Source organism: Dermacentor silvarum, chromosome 5 (assembly GCF_013339745.2).
Source record: "Dermacentor silvarum isolate Dsil-2018 chromosome 5, BIME_Dsil_1.4, whole genome shotgun sequence".
Classification (NCBI taxonomy): Eukaryota; Metazoa; Arthropoda; class Arachnida; order Ixodida; family Ixodidae; genus Dermacentor; species Dermacentor silvarum.
In genome coordinates, this window is record NC_051158.1 from 158,051,421 (window position 1) to 158,059,824 (window position 8,404).

The window sequence follows — 8,404 nt, forward strand, 5'->3', positions numbered from 1 at the left end:
ACATATGTTCAGAAATAATAATAGTAATAATCAAGCAAAACATGCGGCATCTACAAGCCGGTGCTCGGCCCAAAACAGGCGATCAGGAAGGTCCGGCGCTTCAGGATTCAGGGCGCCAGCGGCGCCTATTGCGCAGAGCCAACGGCCCTCTGGGAGGCCTTAATTTACATCGCCTCTATGTCTACCGCCTTGCCCATACATATTTACACCGACTGCTTGTCGTTGTTGACGGCTCTCGCGAAGCCGTCTTCGGCTGATGCGCGCGTGGTGCAGATCAACAAAGCGCTTTTGCAGCTCAGTGCAAAATTCCGCATTGATCTGTACCACGTGCGCAGTCATGCCGGTATCTTCGGGAACGAGCTTGCCGATGCTGCGGCGGGCGCGGCGGTGACATACGGCCTGCTCCGCTACTCCAAATCCTCCATTTCCTCAATCAAATCAACATTTTTGTCATAATATATTGCACGCGGGAGTGGCAAAAACAAACATAGGAAGACAGTGTGCCGTGCGGTGGCGAAGAGGACGACGACTCTTGGACAATACCCATGAGTGGGTATGTACTTTAAGGTCGTCATCATCATCATCGACACCGATTGGTGAACGTCGACAGTGGCGCCTCGAAAAGCGTGGCTCGAGGGAGCGTGGCCCGTGGCGTGAGCAGTGCGCGAGGTTCGGCGTTCGACGGCACAGGGCTTCCTCGCTGGGCGTCCGGCCCATAGGAGCTATCGCCACCCGCGTTACTACCTCAATCAAAGCTAGCACCAGCTGAGAGGCCACCTCGCCAAGGTCTTCCGCCGGGCAACTGGTCCAGGAAGGCTGGCGGTCCTGAGCCTTGCTGTTCGAGCGTTCGGGTGAGCGGTCACAGGGTTACCTCGTCCAGTTCTTCCGCTGGGCAACTGGTCCAGGAGGGCTGGCGGTCCTGAGCCTGGCTGATCGAGCGTTCGGGTGAGCGGCCACGGGGCTACCTCGCCAGCTGTGGACGTGACCTGGTGGGCTGCCGCAGTGTTCTCCGGAACACAAACCCCGCCATCGAGTAACCGGGCACGCGGAGGCTCCGGTACATCGACTGTGGCGCAGGGCCACCTGAGCTCCACGAGGCGATCTGACCCTGTAGTTCGACCCTGCTGTCCGAGACCGGTTCCCCGACGTCTCCGACATGGCGGCAACTACTTCTACATGAACTGTAGGCCGACTACCTTTTGACTAATCTATATTAACTGTATATATTCTAGAACATATTTTGGGGAACTATTGTATATGTGCTGTTTTAATGTATTACGTGTGTCCAATATACGTCTGATGTGTGTTTGTGCTTCCGCGTGCTGCTTCTATCTCTTTCTGGAGTGATCCTGCACCCAATAACATCACAATTTTGCAAACCGATGTGTCTTTATTGGTACCGCGATTGGCTTTCAAATCATCAAGACAAATCTTTATATGATTGGGTCCCCGACGTTTTGTCGATTCCAAAATATTTTCCCCCGGACTCATCAGTGGTGCAAGGAATTACTGGTCACGGGCGCTTCCCCTATTACCTTCACCCATTTGGCCTCAAACAAGACAATATTTGTCCTTGTGGTGCTGAATGTACGTCGTTCGCCCATTATGACCTAAATGATTGTTCTTTGACTGCGTCGCTAGCAGCCCGCCTTATGCGACCTTCGGGCAGCCCTCGCGTTACGCCTGACCAGTAGTACCCTGGCATACTGGCGACAAAGAATAATCGCGCGCTTTTGACGCGCATGCAACGCGTAATAAGCCTTGCGGTACCCGAGTCTTCCGGCGGCGTCGCGGTTCCGGACACCACCTAACCCTTCGGGGCTCCGTTACAGTGCCATAATGATGTCTTCACGACTTTCATCTTTGGCCGCAACAGCGGCCTCGTGACTTAAACATTCAAGCTTCTGCCAGCGTTAGCATGACCTCCACGGCACACACCCGTGTCGCCCGCAATTACACGACCCTGTGGTTGGTTGGCCGCTTGCATTCACTGGCTCGCGTGGTATGCCGTTCGGCGCGGTGGCTGGCGCTGCCATCCAGCCTCTGGGACGGTCTCGCCCTGGCAGTTCCGGCCATGTCGCTGGATCCATATCTGCCGTATTCGGCGGCTTTGGACGTGCGCGTGCCTGTGCCTTGTGCGTGCGCGACCGGGCGTCGTGGCTGGCTCCTTGTCCCAGCGACTTGGGAGGCGGTAGTTCCTCATCACAAGCTTGAGCGATTCCTGCTTATGCATTCACGGGTCTTGCGCGTGCGCGGTGGTTGCCTCTGGCTCCTGCGGCCTTCGTGCGGCGCACTGCACTGGCACGCCCTTGCGCCGATAACAACTGTGTTTCCGCCATAATGAAGCGTTATCACCTCTGGTGTGACTTGTCCATCTTCCTGAATATTCTCAAGCTGCGATTGGTTGCTAGCCTCTTTGGGCATACCATCTTGGTGGTGTCCGGCTGCGCGTTGGCTATCTCGCCCTTCTGGGGCGTTGACCGGGTCCGCGCGGTTCTTGCGCCAATCTTTATTATGCTTATCCTCTTGTTTGCCTTTACACGGTATGCCTGCTGATGCGCGGCTGTTTTTGTGGTTGTGCCCTGCAGTTAGTGCGAGCCTGCTCGGGGTTTCGTTCTGGCGAGTGCTCCTTTTCTTTTTTTTCTTCTTTTTTTCTGTTCTTTATTTCAACTTTTTCTCTTTCTTTTCCCCCTTTCTTCTTTCTCTTTTTGTTTGCTTTCTTCTTTATCCTTTTCTGGCTGTTTCTATAGTGATTTCTCTATCCTTTCTGTTTTTTTTTTCGTTCTCTATTCCTTCCCTTACAAAAAAAGTTGCAGTATTGCTGCAGAAATCTTACAGACTCTGAGTCACCCGGGATGCAGAATACGTGCAGACAGGTGACAGACTTTCTGTCACTTCCTGTCACCTCCCAGTGGGCAATTGGTACACCCTTTCTGCAGAAAGTCTGCAGAGCCTTTGTAGCCGCAGGATGCAGAATGTCTGCAGAAAGTCTGTCGAGAGTGTGGTCACAGGATGCAGAAAATGAGCAGACATTTGTCAGAACCTCTGTAGCCCACCTATCAGGAACTGGCATGCATGCACGCATGCAATGAAATAACAGACGCAATAGTATTTTTTGCACTCTTTATTCGTCTGTAATTTCTTCATGGCTGCCAGGTTCGAACCAAAAATATATCATCCAAGGAATGAAGTAGTGAGTAAGGTAAGCAATACTTAAAAAGGCTCTAGTTTAGCTTCATCGTTTGTTGTGCTGTGACACACAAAGTTAGTGGAGTTAAAACACACAAGTAAAGCGCAAACTGTCAGCCTAGTTTAATGAATAAGGATTTATACTCATAGCCGCTAGTTTCAGTTGGATGTTACATGCACACTGGCAGTGAAAAGATATTAACAATGAATCAGAACCGACCAGGTGACCCACTCGAATTATATAGAGGTGATATGTTAGAAATTGAGTTAGGTGATGAGATAGAGACACAGATGGCTCACTCACGCAGGCTGTAGTAGCAGCAGCAACCATGCAAAATGCTTCTCCTACCTTACTCATCACTTTGCGCGCTTGCTTCTGAGGAGGATTTTCATACTTTCAAAAAACGGTGTGTAACCGCACCTCGTGCAGTGCGCAGCTAAGTTGACTGGGGCATTTACTAGGCTGAAAGTATATCTGTGCTCCCCCGAGACACTGATTCAAGCACCAGCACATTTATCCTACGTAAGCATGGTTGCATGTGAGCGGTATCTTATAAACAACTGCCTCTTCACATATGAAAAATTGGGGACATGTTGCGTGCGAAGCGGGAGTCATTTACAAAGTACCGCTCACATGCAACTGCGCTTACGTTGTGCACTGGTGCTAGAATCTGAAGCTCTGGGATCACAGATATGCTCACAGCCTAGTAAATGCACAGGCAACTTGGCTGTGCACTGCACGAGATGCGGTTGCACACCATCTTTTCACATTGCGGAAATCCTCGTCAGAAGCAAGCGCAAAGTGACGAGAGATATGGGAATCATTTTGCACAGTTGTGGCTGGTGCTGAAGCCTGCGTGAGCGAGTCGTCTGTGGCTCTACCTCATCGTCACTCAATTTCCAACATATTATCGGCTCGATATGATTCAAGTGGGTCGCCTTGTAAGTTCTGATTCATTCTGATTATCTATCTACGCCTTTTTAGCACATATAACCCGCAGCCAGCTGATGATAGTGGCTTCGGGTATAGCTTCTTCCTTCTTGTTCACCAAACTCAGTTGACAGTTCGCGCTTCACTTGTCATGTGTTTTTGTCTCCACTACCTTTGTGTGTCACAGTGCATGCTCCAGCACAACGAACGATGAAGTAGTGAGTCAGAATATCTACTCGCCACTTGATTCCTTGGAAGAGGAGTCGCTCTTGGACCCCATTTTCTGCAGCATGAAGCCTATGCCCTCTTCAATTTGAGGTCTGCGCACTTGAACTTGCTGCATGTATACTCTGTAAAAGAAGGAGAGTGAATTTTAGAGACATAATTTAGGGACATATCTTGGGAAGTACAACCCTGAAACAATATCAGGAACAATGTCTTGCCGTATATTGGCAAAATACAATGTTTACGCAGCTTGAACAATTTCCTGAATTTTGGTAAGTCAACAATGATGACGCGGAATAGAGATGAATTGGAATCCAGAGTGCTGTATTACGGAATGTTGAATTCCGGGCTTCGAACACCTTTAAACCACCTTTTGTGGCTTTTTGTTCTGAGGTCCCTTTCTCTGTAGTATGATGGGAGTCAATACCCAATGCACCACCAAAAATATGTAATACACAATTTTGACTACTTAGGGAAATATGATTAAGAACACAGAATCTGTGCAGGCACGGATGTTAGAAGTCTACAAAAAATTGTAATAAAGGTAACCAAAGCCCTCCTGCTTTTGTCGGGCAACTCAGGGAAGTTGCCAGGTATGAATTATACCAACAAAACCTAGAGCTCGTGTAAGTGGCAGTGACCGTTTTGTACACACCTTGTCGCAGCATGCAGATCAGATGCTTTTCCGTGTTGTCAGGTTGCAGAAGTGCCGGAGGTTCGTATGGGGTGTAGAGATACCTCTGGCTCACCAAAATCGTGACTTTCCTAAACAATAAAAAAATTTCAGTTTACTGTAATATCTGTTTTAACTGCAAACTTGCGATTTAACAAGATCATGTTATATTATGAAAAGTCTCGTACAACCAGCTCCAGGAAGCTGCATCTGGCTGTACAAATGTGCGATTATTAAATCACAGGTGGTTATTTAACATGTAAATGGCACTGCAGCAAACATGAATCTACTATCAAAAGCTTCACTCGAACGCAGATCTGTAGTAAGTGAAATGTGAATTGTACTATGAAGAAAATTCTTTAGATCATGAAAAGCGTTCGAAAACCTAATTTCTTCCTGCGGCGCAACAAAGCACTGTCCCAAAGGACGATGCGCGGAAAACGAACAGACCCCCCCCCCCTTTTCAGGAGAGAGAGAAAAAAAAAAGATATTTCGTTTAAAAAGAAACATTGCTGTCGAAATCTCGGCATCTTAGTAAAATCAGAAACCTTTACAAATACACGAGAACACACAGGACATCCAACACAAGAAATGCAGGCTGTCTGACGACATTCTATAAATAGAACAATTAGTATATAAGCTAAAATTTGGCAATGCGTCAGACACAGCAATCGGGTGCCATCTCACGCAGTCGTTAGCCGTCAAGACAACACATCGACGTACTTCTAGAAATACGTATACGATATTTCTCGCTGAGAAATTACGGACCCAAACGGTAACTTTTCCTGCTTGAATTTTTGTGCCCATTCAGATCGAATAATCCGCGGCGCTAGGATACTTCATAGAAGAAATCAAATAATCGATAAAGCTTCAGCAAACATCAACACGTTTCAGGGCAATTTTCATGAAACTGTATGCAATATCTGCACTGCCACAAAACAACGAAGATTCCGAAAGCACATCTATCATCTCTGTCGCTTTACTAGTCATCTTGCGATCTATACAACAATGTACACTTCACAGGCTACAAGAATTCGCGCAAGCGCCGGACTTACCTGTTGGGCGTACTCGGCAACCACTCCTTCGTGTCACAGGTTCCGCGGCATCGTACAGGTACCGCGGCAAGAACCGTCGGTGCACGGCCCATCCAGCGTAAGCACTGTAGAATTGTAGATGAACTAATAGCACGTGATAGCACGACTTTCAACAAGTTCTTCCGTGCGCTGTGATCCGATGCGAGCGCAGCGAGAGTACCTGAGGCTTTTTACGAGCCAGGAACAAAGAAAGTGCGAACGGGCCTAACTACGATAATCATCGGCGTAGCACACGAAAGATACTCCACGCTACATTACGCGGTCCCAGGCGTTTTGGATCATTAATACACAGAAAAAGCACCACACTTTCTGTCGGCACGGCGTACACACCAATAAAATACACATCGGCCGGCGTGAATGCAGCGCGCACGCACATGTACCGACATGCCGACAGCTGAAGACGGGAAAATAGTAGCACCTGTATATTTTGCCGGCACTCCCGCGCTCACGGTGGCGCCATCTGTTGGCCGGCACCAGAAGCGACCATGTTTACGGTGATCGCATGGCGTTGTGTGGCACCCTGTATATATGTATGCGCACATCCATGCTGTGAATCGACCCATAGTACCACTGCTGTATTTAATGCAGGTTATGTAGCCATTACCTCATTTCAATTAATATTAATTGCCTTAGGTTACTGCCATTGTCAGACTGTGCTTATAGGAATCAGTGGCAAAGTTTTCGTAATGTAAAAATGGCAAAACTAACCGTTTTTTTTAATGATAAAACCTTTCATGGTTCAGAATATATATATTCGTATACGTATACACACACACGCGCGCACTGGGCGTGCACGCATATTACACAGACAAGTCCGCAGGCTGTCTACACGGAGTCTGCAGAAAATCTGTAGACTAGGTATACAGGAAGGACGAGTCCACAGGGAGGTGACTGGGGTGACTGGTTGGTGACTCGCGGGTGACTGAAAGGTCAAACCCATTTTTGTAAGGGTTCTTTCTTTTTCGCGATGTTTCGGTTTTTTTCAATTTATACCTGTGTATTCCATGTTTTTTTTTTTTTTTTCGTACATTCACCACCACTGTCATGTTTCTTTACTTCTAAGCACTCTGTCGAGCGGTGCCCTTCGTCGTCACTTGCACCCTGCATTCCATTGAAATTGTTTCCTCTTTGTTTTTAAACGTGGGCCGTGTGATCCCGCTGGCCGGCGGGGCGTTGGCGCGCGTTCGTTGCTTCTCTGGGGATGACTGATCGGTCCGGCTGGACCCGTCAGTCATCGCCTTGCCTCCCTGAATTTTTTTAGATTTTTACAGGCTCACTTCCTGAGTGATCCCTCCTGCTGATCTTCTCAGTGGTCGGATTCCCCTTATCTGCTTCCCGCTGCCCGTCCACGGAACGGGCACCTGCTGCTTTTGCTTCATCTTCATTGCTTAATGCTTCTTCATTCTCATCATTGTTTTAATAAACGCTCTACGCGAGTACTTTCTGTGCTCGCTTACCAGACCCTTAGGATGCCACGCGTTACTGTGCCCAACCTTTATTTTTCCAATTGGTTTTCTCTCTCTAAATTGTGCGCTTTGGGTGGTTTTGGCACCCCTTTTCATTTACTTTAATTGGTTTTATGCCCGTTATAGCTTTACGTAGGAGCGGGCTCGCCGCCGCTTTCCTTTATTTTCTTTTAAACGAAATGGCAGGCAAAGAGTTTGAAATGGGGTGTCATCACCATCAACCCGGCTGAAACCCCACAGCGCATCAAATCAGAACTCGAATTGCCGCAAGGCGCTATCCTGGCGGTCCGCAAATTCGGTTACTCTACTGCAGCGGTGGTGACCTTCGAGGGCACGAAGCTCCCCCGCTTCATCTTCTACCACAGTGTCGTGGCCTACGTGCGCCCGTACAAGAAGACAATCCCGGCCTGTTTCCTCTGCGACACCATTGGGCATCGACCCTCGGCCTGCCCGCGACCCACTCCCGGTCGCTGTACCCGCTGTGGCACTCAAGTCCAAGTGACTCCGGAAGGCCTAGCTCAACACGAATGTAACCCGACATGCCTTCTCTGCTCCGGCCCGCATGAAACCGGCGCTCGGGGATGGCCAGGGAAATATCGGAAACCTACACCACCATCGACCTCGAAGCCACCAGCAAACCCGTCACCGGGCACGCAAGCAGCTTCCCAACCCTCGCCTGTATCACGTCTCCAGACCCCGGCGAACCCACCGCCGACCACCTCAGTGCACTACCCGCCGCTTGTCATGGCGCCACCTCAGGTGAGCAGCTGGGCAGGGATTACTGCTCCTCAGCCTCTCCCTCCCTCCCCCCCTCTTTCTTCAGAGC

General features: G+C 49.1%; 1 long non-coding RNA gene across 1 annotated transcript; it reads right to left on the minus strand.

Moving 5' to 3' along the window:
- Nucleotides 1-3,022: 3,022 nt before the first annotated feature.
- LOC125946087 (uncharacterized) lies at nucleotides 3,023-6,493 on the minus strand. Its single transcript, XR_007467397.1, has 3 exons — nucleotides 6,074-6,493; nucleotides 5,001-5,110; nucleotides 3,023-4,470 (listed from the first exon to the last, which is right to left on the minus strand). It is a non-coding gene; the product is annotated as an uncharacterized LOC125946087 (long non-coding RNA).
- Nucleotides 6,494-8,404: the final 1,911 nt, after the last annotated feature.